The 20,910-nt window shown below is 42.9% G+C and overlaps 1 pseudogene; it reads right to left on the bottom strand.

Annotated features, from left to right (window-relative positions):
• Nucleotides 1-19,813, bottom strand: part of LOC135275717 (septin-4-like) — a 43,601-nt pseudogene extending 23,788 nt beyond the window's left edge.
• Nucleotides 19,814-20,910: the final 1,097 nt, after the last annotated feature.

Below are 20,910 nucleotides of genomic sequence, written 5' to 3'. Positions count from 1 at the left end.
GCCTGTAATCCCAGCACTTTGGGAGGCCAAGGTGGGCAGATCACCTGAGGTCAGGAGTTTGAGACTAGCCTGGCCAACATAGTGAAACCCCCTCTCTACTAAAAATACAAAACATTAGCTGGGCATGGTGGCAGGAACCTGCAATCCTAGCTACTCGGGAGGCTGAGGCAGAAGAATTACCTGGACCCAGGAGGTGGAGGTTGCAGTGAGCCAAGATTGTGCCATTGAATTCCAGCCCGGGCAACAAGAGCAAAACTTCATCTCAAAAAAAGAGAAACACACACACACACACACACACACACACATATATGTTTCATATATATGTTTCCCTAAATTATATGTATATACATATATATATAATGGCTGCAACTTTCTCTTAATAATATATTTTGGACATTTCATAACACTACATGTAAATCTACTCCCATTCTTATTCACGGCTAAAAGGTATTCCAAAGTATGGCAGCAGAAAATGTACTAAACCCCCCAAAAATGATGGGCATCCTTAAATCAATATCTTTGCACACCTACACAAAGATCCTTCCTTCTTTCCTTTTTGTTTCTCTTTCTTCCTTTCTTTTTCTCCTCCCTCTCTCTTTCCCCCTCTCTCTCCCCCTCTCTCTCCCTCTCTCTCTCTCTTTCTCTCTTTCTTTCTCCTTTGAAGAGTATTGCTCTATCACCCAGGCTGGAGTGCAATGGCACAGTCATGGTTCACTGCAGCCTCGAACCCCTGGACTCAAGAGATCCTCCCAAGTAGCTGAGACTACAGGTGCATACCACTCACACCCAACTAATGCACAAATATTTTAGAGGACAAGTTCCTGCAGGCAGGCTTCCTGGGTGTGGCATATTTTTAATCAGTCATTAAATTAGCATTGAAATAACACCCATGATATTTGGGTGAGTGGCAGAACAGGGCTACAAACTCACAGGAGTATTTTCTTGGTCCCATTTTACAAATGGAAAAATTGAGCTCAGGGAGGCCAGCTCTCAGTCAAGGTCATGGGTGAGTAGGTGCCATGGCCAAGTCTAGAATCTGAGACTAACTCTCATCGGCGCTCTGTTCTATCCCCTGGGCCCCATCCAATACTCCCCTCCGCTGGGACCCAAGAGACTTCTCTGAGTCTCTCCCTTCAGGCCAGTCTGCCTTTCACCATAGCCGGGTTATTGACTGCACTTTCAATGTGTGGCCTTGTGGGTGGAATTACTGGCCCTTAATTGAATTGAAAACAAAAGGAGATTGAATTTTATGGGGAGCAGGAGGCCATTGGAGGGAGGAAATCAAATGCAGAACAAGCATGAAAAGTTCTTGGAGGAAGATCAGCTGCAGGTGGGAGTGCGGGGCTGCCTGGGCCGTTTATGAGTCTAAGGAGGAAAGGGAGCTGTGCATTTAAGGTCAGTCCCAGGCCGGGCGCAGTGGCTCACGCCTGTAATCCCAGCACTTTGGGAGGCCGAGGCGGGTGGATCACGAGGTCAAGAGATCGAGACCATCCTGGTCAACATGGTGAAACCCCGTCTCTACTAAAAATACAAAAAATTAGCTGGGCATGGTGGCACGTGCCTGTAGTCCCAGCTACTCAGGAGGCTGAAGCAGGAGAATCACTTGAACTCGGGAGGTGGAGGTTGCAGTGAGCCAAGATCGCGCCACTGCACTCCAGCCTGAGCGACAGAGCAAGACTCCATCTCCAAAAAAAAAAAAAGTCCTGTTGCTTTGCAAAAGATGCCATTTGCTTTGTAAAAGATACCTTAATAGAATACAAAGTCAGGCTATAACCTAGGAGCAAACGTTTGTAAATTATATAACCAATAAAGTTTTTACTTCTAGCATATAGAAAGAACTGTCAAAATTCAACAATGAGAAAACAGATAACCCAATAAACTATGGGGAAAGATTTGAACAATTCACCAACAGATGACAAATATATACATGAAAAACCACGCAACATCATTAGCCATCAGGAAAATAAAGGAAAACCACAATGAGATATCACTATCTGTCTATTAGAATGGCTTTAAAAAAATAAAAACAACTTAAAAAAATGGCTGTATCCAGTTCTGGCAAGAAAATGAAGCCACTAAAACTCTCATATATCAATGGTAGGAAGGCAAACTAGTGTACTCTACAAAACAGTCTGGTGATATATTATATAATTAAATATACACTTACCATATAATCCGGCAAACTCGCTCCTAGGTGTTTATTTACCCTACAGAAGCAAAAACTTACATCCACACAAAAACCTGTATACAAATGTTAGCAGCTTTATTTATAATCGTCAACAAAACTGAAAACAATCCAAATGTCCTACATTCATATGAAGGAACACTACTTAGGAATAAAAAGAAATGATCTATTAATAAAATTAACAACATGGATAAACTTCAAAGCTATTGTGCTGAGTGAAAGAAGCCAGTGTCAAAGGTTTCAAACTGTAGATGTATATACGCCACCAATACAGCACTCTAGAAAAGGCAAAGCTGGCCGGGTGCAGTAGTTCACACATGTAATTCCAGCACTTTGGGAGGCCAAAGTGGGTGGATCACTTTAGGTTAGGAGTTTGAGACCAGCTTGGCCAATACAGTGAAACCCTGTTTCTACTAAAAATACAAAAAAGTGGCTAGGTGCAGTGGCTCATACTAATCCCAACACTTTGGGAGGCAGAGGCAGGTGGATCACCTGAGGTCAGCAGTTTGAGACCAGCCTGACCAACATGGAAAAACCACATCTCTACTAAAAATACAAAATTAGCCGGCCATGGTGGTGTATGCCTATAATCCCAGCTACTCAGGAGGCTGAGGCAGGAGAATAGCTTGAACCCAGGAGGCAGAGGCTTCGGTGAGCTGAGATTATGCCATTGCACTCTAGCCTGGGCATGAGCAAAACTCTGTCTCAAAGAAAAACAAAAAAACCAAAAAATATGGCAGGGCATGGTGGCACATGCCTGTAATCTCAGCTGCTCGGGAGGCTGAGGCAGGAGAACTGCTTAAACTCAGGAGGCGGAGGTTACAGTAAGCGGAGATAGCCTCACTGCATTCCAGCCTGAGTGACAGAGCAAGACGCTATCTCAAAAAAAAAAAAAAGAAAGAAAGAAAGAAAGAAAAAGAAAAAGAAAAAAAAGAAAAGGCAAACCTATTGAGATGGAGAAAAGATCAGTGGATGCCAAGTGTTGGGATAGAGGTGGGGTTTGACTTGAAAGGTGACAGAACTAACCTTTCTTTATCCTTATTGTGGTGACAGCTACAGGAATCTATGTCGTGTTAAAACTCATCCAAGCATACATTTTAAAAAGGTCAAACTTACTGTATATAACGTTTGAAGATAATGAAAAAGAACAAGATAGAGTCTTGTTCTGTCACCCGGCTGGAGTGCAGTGGCATGATCTTGGCTCACTGCAACCTCTGCCTCCCAGGTTCAAGTGATTCTCCTGCCTCAGCTTCCCGGGTAGCTGGGATTACAGGCATCCTCCACCATACTCAGGTAATTTTTGTATGTTTAGTAGAGACAGCGTTTCATCATGTTGCCCAGGCTGGTTTCGAACTCCTCACCTCAAGTGATCAGCCCACCTCGGCCTCCCAAAGTGCTAGTAGTACAGGTGTGAGCTACCACGTCTGGCCAGAAAACACTAATATTATTTATAATTCTCACAATACTGTGCCAAAAATTTAAATTAAAAGAGGGAGATCTTTCTCTGAAAACTTCGACGGTGGATACAATTAACAAAGCCAGAAAGCATTCTAAAATATGGACTCTTTAATTCCTTAAACCTCGCTGGCTGTAGGAACAAAACTAAAATTGTAGAATAAATGCTTGGGGTGGGGGAAACCTATAAAAATATTCTTCAGGCTGAGAGTGGTCGCTCATGCCTGTAATCACAGCACTTTGGGAGGCTGAGGTGGGTGGATCACCTGTGGTCAGGAGTTCGAGACTAGCCTGACCAACATGGTGAAACCCCATCTCTACTAAAAATACAAAAAATTAGCTGGGCATGGTGGCAGGTGCCTGTAATCCCAGCTACTTGGAGGCTGAGGTAGGAGAATCACTTGATCCAGGGAGGTGGAGGTTGCAGTGAGCCGAGATTGTGCCACTGCACTCCAGCCTGAGCAACAAGAGTGAAACTCTATGTGGGAAAAAAAAAAAAAGATAAAGCACACTCCAGATTCATAAAATATATTTTTAGTAGTCTGAAGAAATATTAATATCACTCTTTTGACTTCAGAACAAAGATCATTTCAGTCATTCAATAATAGTTGTGGGAATTACAAAATGAAGAGTAACTATCTTTATTTTTTCAATTTTAAAGGAAGTTTTATTTTATTTTCATAAGAAATTGGAAAGAGCAAAATAACTTTTAGCTTCTTTATAAACAAAAGCTACTTTTTGTGTTCAGACAAGTAAGAGTCTACAGGAATGGTGAGACTCTCACATTGTTTCTTAATTAGATGTATATAATGCAAAATGCTATTAACTCATTTGTACAAGGCTTTCTCTGCTCCCTCTTAACTTCTCTGTTAGAACCAGTAACTTATTTTTACCACTCCGTCCTGATAGTCCACCTTCCTTGTCTCCATAGTACTACACTCCTAATTTCCTCTTCTATCTGCCCATTCCTCGATTCTTTTTGTCCCCATTTATCAACACACTGTGTCAGATATGGTTTACTTCCTTTACTCCTCTTCTTCTTGAGGCTATCTGTTCTTTTATTCTTTCTGCTGGAAAGCATATTTACTCTCAAATCTTTAATTATTTCTAGAGCAATAGTTATCAAACTTTTTTTAAGCTATAACTTCCTTTGCTTCCTCTCTCAAAATAAACTTAACAGGAGGCCGGGTACGGTGGCTCACCCCTGTAATTCCAGCACTTTGGGAGGCTGAGGATGGCAGAGGTCTGGAGTTCGAGACCAGCCTGGCCAACATGGTGAAACCCCATCTCTACTAAAAATACCAAAAATTAACTGGACATGGTGGCGGTCACCTGTAATCTCAGCTACTTGGGAGGCTGAGGCAGGAGAATCACTTGAACCCAGGAGGCAGAGGTTGCAGTGAGCTGAGACTGTGCCACTGCCCTTCAGCCTGGGCAACAGAGAGAGACTCCGTCTCAGAGGGAAAAACAAACAAACAAACAAAGAATTCTGGCAAATTCAAGGCAACTGTCTTACTCACGCCCTCCACATGGACTCTGCAACAGCTCCCGGGGCACACCTCTGTGGAGCAGATGAAAAGTCCCTGACCTGTATGTGTAACTTGTCTTTGACCTGAGCTTTGATCTCGTATCTTATATCACTGATTACTCTCTACTAGACATTCCCACCCACGGTAATCTTACTATCTCAACCACAATCTGTCTAAATATCAATCTAAAACATCATCGTCTGATTCTCCTTCCTGATTTCCCTGTCTGTTCAATCCACCAGTCTCCAAAACTCAAAATTGTGGTCCCATTCTTTTTTATTGTATCTGTTTATCTGCCAAGATTTGTTGACTTTTCCTTCAAGATGTTTAAACATTTACTTACCTGTTTATTTTTACCACCATACCCTCAGTGCAAGTCTTTCTATATTATAACAAAAAAACTTCTGGGGTATCCATCCTGCAAATCTCTTCCAGACTAACCTTTCATAAACACCATACTTAGAGCATCACTATCTTGCCCAGAAACCTACAGTGGCTTCCTGCTTCCTCTGTCTCAATTCTTTTTTCTGGTCTTTACAGCTCTCTATAACTTCATCTCAGTCTTTCTGTAAAAATCTCCCTTTACTTGTCTGAAAGCCCCTCTGCCCAATGTATCCTCAAATAAGAAGCTGGGCTGGTAGGGAGAAAAGAGAAAGACTCTCTCATTCAGATCTTTCTTATTCTTCTGGGGTAACTTTTATGCAAGGTTAAGTGTCATTTCCATGAAGTCTTCCCTAAACTTCAGAAATCATTTGCTGATCTCAAATTCCTCTGAACTCCTTGCAATGCTTCACTTAATTTTACTAATTCAACATGTTGAAGGCTGAATATGTTAAAACTAGATAAAGACAGCTACCAATGGAGGACTTACTATATACCAGGCACTATACTAGTTTCACCATGTACCTTTTTTTTGGGATATTATTTCATCTATCTCTCATGACAATCTCGTAAAACCATACTTTCCTCATTTTAGAGATGAAGACAAAAATGAAAACAAGTTGAATACTTTGCCCTAGGTTAATGAGCTAGTAAAGAGCCATTTTAACAGGCAGGATTTCAACCTAGGATTGCTAGACTCTAAAAAAATCACTCCCTAACCTTTGGTTTAAAACTCAGACCCTAAAATTACTGTGCATATAAAATAACATATGTAAATGAATGACTCAAAAGCACCTCCCACCCAACATTCCAAAACTGAACATATAATTTCCTGGCTTGGTTCTGTTAGGCAAGCCAGAAGGTAGGTATCAACCTCAAATATCCCTCTCTCTTATACCCCATATTTAATCAATAACAAACTTCTATCCATTTTGCCTTCTAATGTTTTTTCAAGTCCGTTCAGATCTCTTTACTTCCACTGCTACCAATCTGGCCCAAGCTATCTGTGGAATTATTTGACTAATGTTCCTTCTTCCTCACCAATCTATAAGTTCAATGAGGACAGGACCTAAATCTTTCTTGCTCACTGTTTTAGTCAGTTTTTGTCTAACTCCCAGAACAGAAGAGGTGTTCTATAGATGGCAGCTAGTATTATTTTGGTTTATTTGCTACTGTTCTGTGTATAAGTTTGTCTTCTTTTTTTTTCTTTGAGATAGAGTCTCACTCTGTCACCCAGGCTGGAGTGCAATGGCGCGATCTCGGCTCACTGTAAACTCTGTCTCCTGGGCTCAAGCAATTCTCATGACTCAGCCTCCCAAGTAACTGGGATTACAGGCACCCACAATTATGCCAGGCTAATTTTTTTGTATTTTTAGTAGAGACTGCTTTTCACCATGTTGGCCAGGCTGGTCTCAAAATCCTGCCCTCAGGTGATCTGTCTGTCTAGGCCTCTCAAAGTGCTGGGATTACAGGCATGAGCCACTGCGCCCAGCCATAAGTTTGTCTTTCTAACCAGAATGTAAACATCTTGAGGGCTATTTCTTGTACTGCTTCTATATGATACTAAGGTTAAGTCAGTGAATGTTAAGCAAGATTATGTACTGTCATAATTAGAGTGTAAGCATAGAATTTTTTAGCCTGGTAGAGATTTAGAAATTAGCTAGGCCAGCCAGGCGTGGTGGCTCATGCCTGTAATTCCAGCACTTTGGGAGGCTGAGGGGGCTGGATCACCTGAGTTTGGGAGTTCGAGACCAGCCTGACCAACATAGAGAAACCCTGTCTCTACTAAAAATACAAAATTAGCACATGCCTGTAATCCCAGCTACTTGGGAGGCTGAGACAGGAGAATCGCTTGAACCCGGGAGGCGGAGGTTGCAGTGAGCTGAGACTGGGCCATTGCACTCCAGCTTGGGCAATAGGAGCGAAACTCCACCTCAAAAAAAAAAAAAGAAAAGAAAAAAAGAAATTAGCTAAGCCAATCCCGTCATTCAACAAATAAAGAATCTTCGCAATGTCATACTGTTAGTGGCAAAGTTTAGAGTGGAAGATTGGTGTTCTCACTGTCGGAGACATCTAAGTTCCTTCCTTCTACTACAATTAGATCTAGTCTTTATAGTCTAGACCTTTATAGGTCTCTGCTTGAGAAGAGACCTCTCTGCTTATCAATGCCAATCAAATTTTGCTCAAAGGAGTTTGAACTAATGTGGAATCCAACTGGCTTTAAACGATAAGAAAGAAGTAAACTAGGCTGTAAGTTACCCTATTTGCCCCCTAATTTTACCACTTTCCTAAGCTATAATTAGTCTCTTTCTCCAGCAAATTGAGCATATAGAATACTCAATTTGAGCAATACAACATAAAAACATTTGAAAGAAAAATCTAAATAAGTAGCAGTCTACAGATTTTATGTAAACAAATTAATGAAATTAATATGTAATGACTACGGAAACCATTTCCATTATAATTTTCCCATTTCAACCTCTGTACACTGAACATAATAAAATCAGTCAATAATACAGCATCATTAAAAAGCATGCTCTAAACAAGGACAATGTCTTGATTCCAACAAAAAATAAACAAAGTGAATATATTTTAAATTAAGGTCGTTCATTCATATAAAAAAGCAAAAACTGTAATCAACCATACTTCTGGATAAATTACAGAAAACCAGGCCTTTTAAATGTCAGTGCTTTCCAGCAGTTAACAGACTGCTAAGTTAAGAGTAATCTTCATTTTTTGTCTTACTAAACAAAGTCAACTAATCACTTCTAGGGAACAATTAAATGTGTGATGAATAAGAAGTCAGGGAGAGAGATCCAAGATGGCTGATTAATAACAGCTCAGGAATGTAGCTCCCAGTCAAAGCGCAGAGAACGAGAGGACGTCACACTTTCAGACGAATTTTTGTTGCTCACAGACCAGGAGATTCCCAGCGGAGGAGCCCCACGGGTCACCAGCGCGACTCTTGTGGCCGGCACGGCGGTTTTGCCAGCGCCCCGGCGCGGCGGTTCCCAGTGCAAAGTAAACGGGACTGGGTCCTCTTTTGGTCGACGTTTGGAGCTCCAGGAAGGCAGAGTCGCCTATTCAGCTGATTGAAAAAGGGACTCAAGAACGAAGCCAGATCAGAGATTCCCGGGCAGAAAAGCACCATGAATCTTAACGCCGCTGTTTTAGCCGGCACAGTGGGTTGCTCAGATATCGGCGCTGGGAATCAACAAGTTGGACGTCTACTCAGAGACCTAATTTGAAAGTCAGTAATTACAAAGATGACAGGTGGATAAATTTACAATGACGGGAAGAAACGAGCATAAAAAGGCTGAGAATACCCAAAATCAGAATGCCTCTCGCTCTACAGGGGATCACAGTTCCTCATCAACAAGGGAACAAGGCCTGATGGAGAACGAGTGTGTTCCATTAACAGAATTAGGCTTCAGAATGTGGATAATAAGAAACTTCAGTGAGTTAAAAGAACATGTTCTAGCCCAATGTAAAGAAACTAAGAACCTTGAGAAAAGGTTTGACGAAATCCTAACGAGAATAGACAGTTTAGAGAGGAATATAAGTGAATTAATGGAACTGAAGAATACAATACAAGAACGCTGCAAAGTATGCACAGGTTTTAATAGTCGAATTGATCAAGCAGAAGAAAGGATATCAGAGGTTGAAGACCAACTTAATGAAATGAAACGAGAAGATAAGATTAGAGAAGAAAGAGTAAAAAGGAATGAGCAAAGTCTCCAGAAAATAAGGGACTATGTGAAAAGACCTAATTTACGTTTGATAGGTGTACCTGAATGTCATGAAGAGAATGAATCCAAGCTGGAAAATATTCTTCAGGATATTATTCAGGAAAACTTTCCTAACCTAGTAAGGCAGGACAATACTCAACTCCAGGTAATACAGAGAACACCACAAAGATATTCCTCAAGTAGAGCAACCCCAAGACACATAATCGTTAGATTCACCAGAGTTGAAATAAAGAAGAAAATTCTAAGGGCAGCTAGAGAGAAAGGTCAGGTTACCCATAAAGGGAAGCCTATCAGACTTACAGCAGATCTCTCAGCAGAAACTTTACAAACTAGAAGAGAGTGGGGGTCAATATTCAATATCCTCAAAGAGAAGAATTTTCAACCCAGAATCTCATATCCAGCCAAACTAAGCTTCATAAATGAAGGAAAAATAAAATTTTTCATGAACAAGCAAGCACTCAAGAGATTTCATCACCACCAGGCCTGCTTTACAAGAGCTTCTGGAAGAAGCACTATACATAGAAAGGAACAACCAGTATCAGTCATCCCAAAAACTTACCAAAAGGTAAAGAGTATCTCTATAATGAAGACTCTATATCAACTAACAGGAAAAATAGGCAGCTAGCATTAAACAATATTAAATTCATGAATATCAATATTAATCCTAAATTTAAATGGATTAAATGCCCCAATCAATGACACAGACAGGCAAATTGAATAAAAAGTCAAAACCCATTGGTATGCTGTATCCAGATCCATCTCATAAGCAAGGACATACTAAGACTTAAAACAAAGGGTTGGTGGAAGACATACCAATCAGATGGAGGGGGAAAAAAAACAAAAAAACAGGAGTTGTAACTTTTGTCTCTGACAAAATAGACTTTAATAGTAACAAAGACTAAAAGAAACAAAGAAGGACATTACACAATGGTAAAAGGATCAATGCAACAACAGGAGTCAATGATCACAAATACATATGCACCCAATATAGAACACCCAGACACATAAGACAAGTTCTTAATGATTTATAAAGAGACTTGAACTCCCGCACAATAATAGCGGGAGACTTTGACACCATATTGTTAATATTCGACGGATCAACGAGATAGAAAATTAACAGGGACATCTATGATTTGAACTCAGACCTTGAACAAGTAAAATTTATAGAATTCTTCACCCCAGGTCCATAGAACATACATTTTTCTCATTACACCTATTTTGAAAGTGATCACATAATTGGAAGTAAATCATTCTTCAGCATTTGCATAGCATTTCACAGACTTAAATGAAATATTGGTTGGCTGTTTGTTTGTTATTTTCTTCCCTTACTCCTTCCTATCTTCGCTGTTAAGCACAATTATTGGCATAAAAGAGGTTTTTATACCTATTTTTAGATTGCATTCCGGCCTGGGCAATAGAGCAAGACTCCTGTTCTCTCTCCCCCTTTCTCTTTCTCTTTTGTTCTTTCTTCTCTTTTTCTCTTCCTCCCTCACTCCCTCTTTCCCTCCTTAAAAAAAAAAAAAAAGAAGTCACTAGGATCCAGCCAACACACACAAGGCTCAGTAAAAGCCTACTTATGGCTGGGCGTGGTGGCTCATGCCTGTAATCCCAGCACTTTGGCAGTCCGAGGCAGGCGGATCACGAGGTCAGGAGACTGAGATCATCCTGGCTAACATGGTGAAACCCCAACTCAACTAAAAATACAAAAAAAAAAAAAAAAAAAAAAATTAGCCGGGTGTGGTGGCACACGCCTGTAGTCCCAGCTACTTGGGAAGCTGAGGCAGGAGAACTGCTTAAACCCAGGACGCAGAGGTTGCAGTGAACCAGAGATCATGCCACTGCACTCCAGCCTGGGAGAGTGAGACTCCGTCTCAAAAAAAAAAAAAAAGAAAGAAAAGCTACTTATGGCTGGGCTCGGTAGCTCACACCTGTAATCCCAGTACTTTTGGGAGGCCAAGGTGGGTGGATCACTTGAGATCAGGAGTTTGACACTGGCCTGGTGAACTCCGTCTCTACCAAAAGTACAAAATTAGTCAGGCATGGTGGCAGGCACCTGTAATCCCAGCTACTCAGGAGGCTAAAGCAGGAGAATTGCCCCAATCTGGGAGGTGGAGGTTGCAATGAGCCAAGATGGTGCCACCGCACTCCAGCCTGGGTGATAAGAGTGAGACTCCATCTCAAAAAAAAAAAATTAAAGTAAAGTAAAAGCCTACTTTTTATATGCTAGGTGCTAAAGCATATACAGGTTAAAGAGGGAAACAAATCAAAATCCTAATTATAAAATAAGGCAGAAATGATTAATGCCAAAAAAGAGAAGATCACAGGATTAAAGAGCCCACAAACCCAAAGCACATCACTTTTGAATGCAGTGGATTGCCGGCGGCAGAACTTACCTTTAATGGACTTGACATCTGAGGTCTTCTCTTGTTCTTTGCCTTTCACTGGAATAAAAAAGATCACTATGACCAACTTTTGTAGTCAGAGATCCATTCTATAACAACACTGTAAAAATTAGACCAGCTTTATTCTAAGATGAGTATTCAAAGTTCTGGAACAACGGACAGCCTTGGAGGAGGGCACAAGAGGGCAGCTGTCGGCAAAGGCTTCTCTAACGAAGTGACCCTGGAACAGCATCCAGTCAAAAGAGCTGAACCTGCTTATGGAGAGACAATGTAGTCACAACACCTGGGGTCAAATTTTGGCTCTACCACTTATAAGCCATGTGATCTTGGACAAGTTACTTTACTTCTCTGGCTCGTAATTTCCTTGATTTATAAAATTAGGTCAACAATAAAAACTACCTAGGAGGGTTGTTGATTAAAAAAAAAAAAATTACCTGTAAGGGACTTAGAAGAGTAACTAGCACAGTAAATTTAGGGCAAATGTTAACCAACATTATCCTCCATAGTACTGGCTACTAGAAGCATAGTGAAGAAAGATCTTTGGTTGTGCATCACATCTTCTTATTCCTCCCATACCATCAAGTACAAACATTCTAAACCTCTAACACTCAAAGTATAACAATTTGTCTGTAAAATAATCACATAATTGCTCCTTTATTACACAAAACAGGACAAACTCTGCTGTAGATAAGCTAATATGACATCCAAGAAAGGAAGCTGCCCAGCAGCTTGAGCCAAGTGTGAATTCTATTACAGGCTCTGACATAAGACTATTTTTAACCTTCTTTTCTTGTGATTTTTTTCAACATTAAACTTTAAAAAATCTTACCATGAAAAGGTTATCAAAATAAGAAATGCCAAAATGTGCCCATCTCTCTATTTGTGCTCTTAAACATTAAAAGGTGAAAGGCTAGTAGCAGGAAATAACTTGCCCTCAGGGTATCTGGTTGAAGTCAATTCATCAACAGTTGAGTACTTGGTATGTGCCAGTCAGGCTCCCAGCTCAGAAAAGGCAGTGCTTTTGCCTTCAGAAAAGCAATTTACATTCAAGTGTGTGGACAATGTGAAAATAAATAAGATCACTGCAGGTACTGATCACAGTTGTCAGGTAGACAACATTTAAAAATGTTGTAGGCTACTGGTGTTTGCAGTCCTCTCAGCAGCAACTGCCCATGGACTGAATCTCTCACCTGAAACATTAACTTGTCTTGGCTTCCTCGACTCCTCTCTTCTGCGTAAACACATCTATTTCCTGGCTGAGCTACCCATTCTTAAGGCTTACAATACCATAGATATGCTGTTACTCCTAAATTTCTATCTCCATCCTAAATCTCTTTTATCTCAAATTCATATAGCTAACCACATACCTGCCATCTTCCATAATTCCACTTGTCTAAAATGGAACATGTCATCTTTTCCCAAACCTGTTCCTACTCAATCTTCATCTTCTCTCATGAATGACACTGTCATCCACCCACTACTCAGACCAAAATTCTGGAAGTCATCCTCCATATGGTCTGTTTATTACCTTCCATATGCAAACTATGACCAACTGATTCTACTGTCAAAATACACCACCGCAGTTCCACTTTTACCACCCTAAAAACATTCTCCTACTATCAATCAGATCTCCTATGTTATACTACCATGAAAGTACACACAAGCCAACAATCGAATATCAACATTTTGCTGTTTTTCCTTTTGTCCTCCTAAGTATTATACATAGAGCTCAAAGTTCCTATGAATCACCACTTGACCCCTCCCTTCCCAGATATAAATATTATACTAAATTAGATATTTTCTGGCTGGGCACAGTGCCTCATGCCTGTAATCCCAGGACTTTGGGAGGCAACGGTGGGAGGATCACTTGAGGTCAGGAGTTGGAGACCAGCCTGGCCAAAGCAGTGAAACCGTCTCTACTAAAAATACAAAAAATTAGCTGGGTGGCATGGTACACGCCTGTAATCCCAGCTACTTAGGAGGCTGAGGCAAGAGAATTGCTTGAATCCAGTAGGCAGAGGTTGCAGTGAGTGAAGATCACACCAATGCACTCCAGCCTGGGCGACAGAGTAAGACTGTCTCAAAAAAATAATAAATAAATTTAGATGCTTTCCTTCCATGTAGTTTTTGGACCATTACCACATACAAATATAATTTATTTATTTTTATTTTTTTGAGACAGGATCTTGTTCTGTTGTCCAGGCTAGAGTGCAGTGGCCTGATAATACTCACTTCAACTCCTGGGCTCAATTGATTCTCTCATGCCACCATGCCTAATTATGCTTTCTGTTGTTGAGATGAGGTCTTGCTATCTTGCCCAGGCTAGTCTTGTACTCCTGGGCACAAGTGATCCTTCTACCTCAGCCTCCCAAAGTGCTGGGATTACAGGTGTGAGCCACCACACCCAGCCAAACATATACATATATTTTAAAATGATATTATTCTGTACATCTTTAAAAATTACACAAATGGCCAAGCATGATGGCTCACACCTATAATCCTACCACTTTGGGAGGCCAAGTTGGGTGGTTCACTTGAGGTCAACAGTTCAAGACCAGCCTGGCCAACATGGTGAAACCCCATGTCCACTAAAAATACAAAAATGAGCCACACATGGTGGCACATTCCTGTAATCCCAGCTACTCAGGAGGCTGAGGCAGGAGAATCGCTTTAACTCAGGACCTAGAGATTGCGGTGAGCCAAGATTGTGCCACTGTACTACAGCCTGGGCGACAGAGTAAGATTCTGTCTCAAAAAAAAAAAATTTTTTTTTTACACAAATGGCACTCTATACATATCTGACCTGTATTCATTCAATAATCTATTGATGCAGTTCTAGTTCATTCATGCAACTCCAGTTTATTCATTTTAGCTACTTAATGTCTTTATAAATATACATTTACCCATTTCCCTGTTAATGAACGTTTACTGTATTTCCTAATTTTCAGTTACACATTCAACTGATGAACACTCTAGTACACGTCTTCCTATGCATATAAGCAAGAATTTCTTTAGGATAAATCTCTAAAAATTGAATTGCTAGGTAACAAATTTTGTGCTTTTTTTTTTTTTGGTGGGGCGCCTTGGCTCACACCTGTAATCCCAGAACTTTGGGAGGCAGATCACCTGAGGTCAGGAGTTCGAGACCAGCCTGGCCAATAGGGCAAAACCCAGTCTCTACTGAAACTGCAAAAATTAGCCAGGCCTGGTGGCATGTGCCTGTAATTTCAGCTACTCAGGAGGCTAAGACACGAGAATCACTTGAAGCCAGGAGGCAGAGGTTGCAGTGAGCCAAATCGTGCCACTGTACTCCAGCCAGGGTGACGGAGTCTCTGTTGCCTAGGCTAGAGTGTAGTGGCACCATCTTGGCTCACTGCAACCTGTGCCTCCTAGGTTCAAGCGATTCTCTTGCCTCAGCCTCCTGAGTAGCTGAAATTACAGGCATGTGTCAGCCACCACGCCCAGCTAATTTTTGCATTTTTAGTAGAGACAGGGTTTCACCATGTTGGTCAGACTTATCTCAAACTCCTGATGTCAAGTGATCCGTCCGCCTCACCCTCCCAAAGTGCTGGGATTGTAGGCATCAACCACCATGCCTAAACTTGCCCATTCCCAGTTTTTGTAAGTAAAGTTTTATTGTAGCACAGCCATGCCCATTTGCTTACATATTGCCTATGGCTTCAAGGATAGAGGAGAATGTGACAAAAAGCATATGGTCCACAAAACCTAAAATGTTTACTATTTGGCCCCTAAGAGAAAAAGTCTGTTGATCTGATATGTATGAGAGGAGGAAGGAAATTATTTTTTGCCAGGCAATGGATAACCAGCATCATTTACAGACTAGTCTATCCTTTCCCAACTAACTAGGAATTCTTTTTATATTGCATATATACCTGGGTCTCTTTCTGTTCATTTGTTTTGAAATACATACCATAAGTATCAAGAATGGAAGGGAAACCAAATGGAAGCCTACAGCAAAATAATGCTGTCTCCTCAATCTTTATAAAATCAGCTCCCTCTTGACATTTAAGCTGAGATTTGAATGTCATCTCCTTAGAGGACTTCCTTAACTGCTCAATCTTAACAGAGATGACTGCTTAGATAGACCAGGGTGCTAACTATCAGATGGTGAGAAGTGATTGGATTTGAGTATGTCCGACGTAGACCTAAACAGATTTGCGGATGGGTCATATAGAGTAGGAGGAGAGGTTCAAGGATGTACTAAAGTTTTGGCCTGAGCAATTAAAAAAGCCAAAAACGCGGGCGGGTGCAGTGGCTCATGCCTGTAATCCCAGCACTTTGGGAGGCTGAGGCAGGCAGATCATCTAAGTTCAGGAGTTCGAAACCAGCCTGACCAACATGGTGAAACCCTGTCTCTACTAAAAATACAAAAAATTAGCCAGGTGTGGTGGCACATGCCAGTAATCCCAGCTACTCGGAAGGCGGAGGCAGAAGATTCACTTGGCCTGGGAGGCAGAGGTTGCAGTGAGCTGAGATCACGCCACTGCACTCCAGCCTCGGCAGTAAGAGTTAAACTCTCCAAGAAAAAAATTAAAAAAAAAAAGCCTCAGAAAAAAATCCAAAAATGCTACTTATTGAAATGAGAAAAACTGGTGAACATGTTTAAAAGTACTAAATCTGGTATAAAATTTTAGATATCGTAAGTTGAAGGTATCTATTGGATCAAGTTGTCCTGCACGCAGCCCATGATGGCTTTAAATGCGCCCAACACAAACTTGTAAACTTTTTTGAAACATAATAAGTTTTTGTGACTTTTTTTTTTTTTTGAGACCGAGTCTTGCACTGTTGTCAGGTGCCAGGCTGGAGTACAGTGGCGCAATCTCGGCTCACTGCAATCTCCTCCTCCTACAGGTGCATGCCACCACACCCAGCTAATTTTTTCACCATGTTGGCCAGGATGGTCTCGATCTCTTGACCTCGTGATCCACCTGCCTTGGCCTCCCAAAGTGCTGAGATTGCAGGTGTGAGCCACTGTGCCTAGCCTTTTTTTTTTTTTTTTAAGCTCATCAGCTATTGTTAGTGTTAGTGTATTTTATGTGTGGCCCCAGACAATTCTTCTTCCAAGGTGGCCCAGGGAAACCAAAAGATTGGACACCCCTGTATTAGACAGTCAGGTAGAGATATAAAGTCAAGCTAAAGTTGGATCCACCAGTCTGGATTCCAGGGCAAGGATCCAAGTTGTAAAGATTAAATTTGGGAATCATTAACGCATTGGTTGTACTTAAAGCCTGCATCAAATCCCTAATAGGACCATCTCCAGCTTCTACTCTTGACACATCCAGCCTCCAAAAAGCATCTACAACGATTTTTTTTTTTTTTTTTTGAGACAGGGTCTCACTGTGTTCCAGTAGTGGGATCATACCTTACTGCAGCCTCAAACTCCTGGGCTCAAGTGATCTTTCTGTTTCAGCCTCCTGAATAGCTCACAACACCCAGCTATTTTTTTTTCTTCTTTTTGTAGAGATGGAGTCTCTTTATGCTGTGCAGGTTGATCTCGAACTGGCCTCAGGTGATCCTCCTGTCTCAGCCTCCCACAGTGCTTGATTACAGGAGTGAGCCACTGTGACCTAGAATGATCTTTTTAAGATATAAGTTCAGATCACCCCTCTTTCAAAATTTTAAATTAATATTCTCTCTGTATTTTGTTTTGAGACAGGGTCTCACTTTGTCATCCAGGCTGGAGTGTAGTGACTCAAATATGGCTCTTTGTAGCCTCCACCTCCGAGGCTCAAGTGATCCTTCTACCTCAGCTTCCTGAGCAGCTGGGACCACAGGTGTGCACCACCATACCTAGCTAATTTTTTAACATTTTGTACAGGTCTCACGTTGCTCAGGCTGGTCCTAACTCCTGGGCTCAAGCTATCCTCCTGCCTCAGCCTCCTAAAGTACTGGGATTACAGGCATAAGCCACCATGTTCGGCATCTCGGCATTAGGAATAAAACCTAACCATGGCCTATAGAGCTCTCAATCACCTGATACTTGCCTGCATCTATGCCCCAGTCACAGCAGCCTTCTTTCCTCTCTTGAAGGGCACCATGCTCTTTCTTGCCGCCTGGCCTTTGAACATGCTATTCGCTGGCCTCTCTAGTTACCTCCTACTGATCCTTCAGCTCTAAGTTTCAAGGTCACCTGCTGAGGTCTCTATCTAACATCTAACCAAAATGCGTTTCTCCTCTTTAATCTTTCGTAACAGTTTACTCCATTTGTAAACATACACCTATACACACACACTTACATGGAGCAAGAGGGACAAGAGAGATTTGTTTGCTTACTTATTGTCTGTTTATCCCAGCAGACAGTAAGCTCCATGGGTGCAGGGTCATTGTCGTGTTCACTACCCAACAGTGAGGGCCTAGCATAGCGCCTGGCAGACTGTGGACACTCAAAAGATATTTGTTGAATACAGACAACAGTCTCTTGTGCAACATGCAATGTGCCTCGTTATTCTTAGAATGTTTTTTCCTCCCTTAAAAAAACAAAAGTTAACCACTTCAGTAACAATAAATTAGAGAGCTATTAAGTATGCCCCTGCCTTACCAATCAGGCTGCCTCCTGTTTTACCGGTTTCATTCATTCAGCACTTTCATTCATTCAGCACCTAGCATCAGTTACCAAAACCCTGTACCTACTCAAGAAGTAGTCATTCGAAGTTCAATAGGCCTTTGGGAATCGTCTAATTCTCAGCTCACAGAAGACAGAAAAGTTAGTTAACTGGTCTGTCCACCATTACAGTTAATAGCAGGCTGTCATATGAATCCAAGTTCCTGATTTTGTTTAGTGCTTTTTCCACAACCTATTTCTGGCTGGGTGTGGTGGCTCACACCTGTAATCTTAGCACTTTGGGAGGACGAGGCAGGCGGATCACTTGAGGTCAGGGTCAGGGATTCAAGACCAGCCTGACCAACATGTTGAAATCCCGTCTCTACTAAAAATACAAAAATTAGCCAGGCATGGTGGGGCATGCTTGTAATCCCAGCGACGTGGGAGGCTGAGGCAGGAGAATCGACTGAATCCGAGATCGCACCATTGCACTCCAGCCTGGGAGACAAGAGCGAAACTCCATCTCAAAACAAAACAAACCCATTTCTGTCTGGTACATTTTATCTGAAACAACAAGAACTGACAGGAAAAATCACTATTGTCCGCAGACCCACACTTGCTCACTTCGGATATGTATTTTTAATTAACTGCAACAACCTTACTCAGAATCCAAATCAAGCTGCTTCTACGTAAATATTCGGCAGGTAATACAACTGAAAATCAAAAATGCAAGTAGTTCGTTTATAAAGTTAGGGTTCCAGTACTTAGTAAACTTGCCAAGTCATCAAAAGTAGTGGTCTTCCTGTTGGCGAACTTTAGCAATAAGTAATTTTATTTTAGGAACGGCAGTAACTACCTCTCCCCACAAAGAGTAAACTGGAAGACAGCACTGGTCGAAGAAAATAATTTTTCACATGTTGCTTTTACACATAAAGCCCTCAATATTTGGAAAACTCAGACTTTCAAAATAAGGTACTAGAGAGATTTCCTTGATCTTGATCCACAGTGCGGAAAGAAACACAAAAAAAACTAAAAACCCCCCTAAGAACTGTTGTTAAGCATATACGCATGAACTTCTGTGGGTTTCAGCAATCGCTTCTGAACCGGCGCGACAATTCTCTGACCTCGCGCAAGAAGGCCACCTTCTCCCTCCCAGAAGAGTCCCGGAGCAGAGCAAGACACTCAGGAGGCGTCTGCGCGGAGGCCGAGGCTCGCCGAAGGCCTTGCTGCAGCCCTGGAGGAAGCCCTCGCAGGCCCACCTGCCCCACCGCCACCCCTGATGCCCGGCCTGACTCCCCGCCGGCGCCCCCTCAGCTACCTTTCCGCCAGAAGAAGGACACGGCGGGGCCCGGGTCGGGGCGGTGGGTGCGGGGGGACTGGCGCGGGGAGGGCCCGGCTCCCCTCATTCAGCAACCAGCCCGAACTTCCGGGTCCAGAGGGGCCGCCGCACTAGCGCGAAAAGAGACCCTTCTTCCGGGAGTTGGCCCCACCGCCTCCTCGGGATGCCCAGGCAGCTCCAGCCGCCATATTATCCACAAGCCGCCCGCCGGAGCGCCGGTCCTTCCCCGCGCGAGGCTTCACGGGAGGTCAAGCGCCGGCTCCGCCCCTTTCCCCGACCCCCTCCCGCGGGTGCAGGGGCGCGAGCCCGCATCGCCCACGTGACTCTACGCGCGTGCGACCCGCGCCTCTAGTCCGGGCCCGGAGGTGCCTGGAGCGAGCTACGGTTCCTGTAGCTGCTTTGTGGTGTCTGTCACCGGCCCTTGGTGGAGCGCTGCAGACCCAGTCTCTGCAAAACCAACCCGCCTCGAGCGAGAGCCCTCCCTGCAGCTGGAACGGCGCGGGCCTTACGTCCCGGGCTTCCGGCCCGGGGCACCCTTCAGAGTGTGCCCTCCTAAAAGGCAGGGCCAACACTGCCACGCTCGGGCTGGACCCGTCCTGCTCCTCCGTTCGAGTTTTGCTCACAGGCGCTGGCCGGCACGAGCAGCTTTCACCCTGCACGCCAGCCTCTGCAGCAGCTCACCGCGGCCCGCGGCTTCTATGCAGAACCCTGATTGGGAAAAGGCACAACCTGCTGCGTGCGGAACCAGCAGCTCCCTCGGTCACGGTGACCTCGCGAATGAAAAGAGGAAGCGGGTTTATTGCGGAGTGCAATCCCTGCGAATGCTCAACTTTGTAAGGAGCTGCAACCTAAAAACCTCGTCAGTATTTAAAAGCAAGCTCCAGTGAATCATCCTTACTCAAATGCCATTTTCCTTGGAATCTTCTGACCTTCCCTCTACTCCCAAAGCAAAATGAATCAAGCCTCCCTGTCTTTGGTGCTCCTTACACCGCGCGAGTGCGCTCAGCAGCTAAGTGACAGTTGTAACTGCTCCCTGGGGTTGGGGTGGAGAGGGCAGGAAGGTAATAGTAACTCTAAATAAAGGTTCGCTGGAGTTTTTAAACCAATGAAGTTTATCACGTGACAGATAGGGAACCAGCCCCATCAGAGGCAACTGGCCCAAGATTGTTCAGTAAGTCCAAAAACCCGAAATAGGCAAATCCCTTAGCCTCCTTTAATAATGATAGGGTCTTTTCACTGTATTATTAGAGCAGGTAAAAAGATTTGCCTATTTCCTTTCTGGCCCGGAGCGGTGGTTCACGCCTGTAA

This window comes from Aotus nancymaae, unplaced genomic scaffold (genome assembly GCF_030222135.1).
Source record: "Aotus nancymaae isolate 86718 unplaced genomic scaffold, 86718_ANA_hifiasm-v0.15.2.pri h1tg000018l, whole genome shotgun sequence".
In the NCBI taxonomy this organism is placed as follows: domain Eukaryota; kingdom Metazoa; phylum Chordata; class Mammalia; order Primates; family Aotidae; genus Aotus; species Aotus nancymaae.
This window is presented reverse-complemented; position numbering and strand designations above follow the sequence as displayed.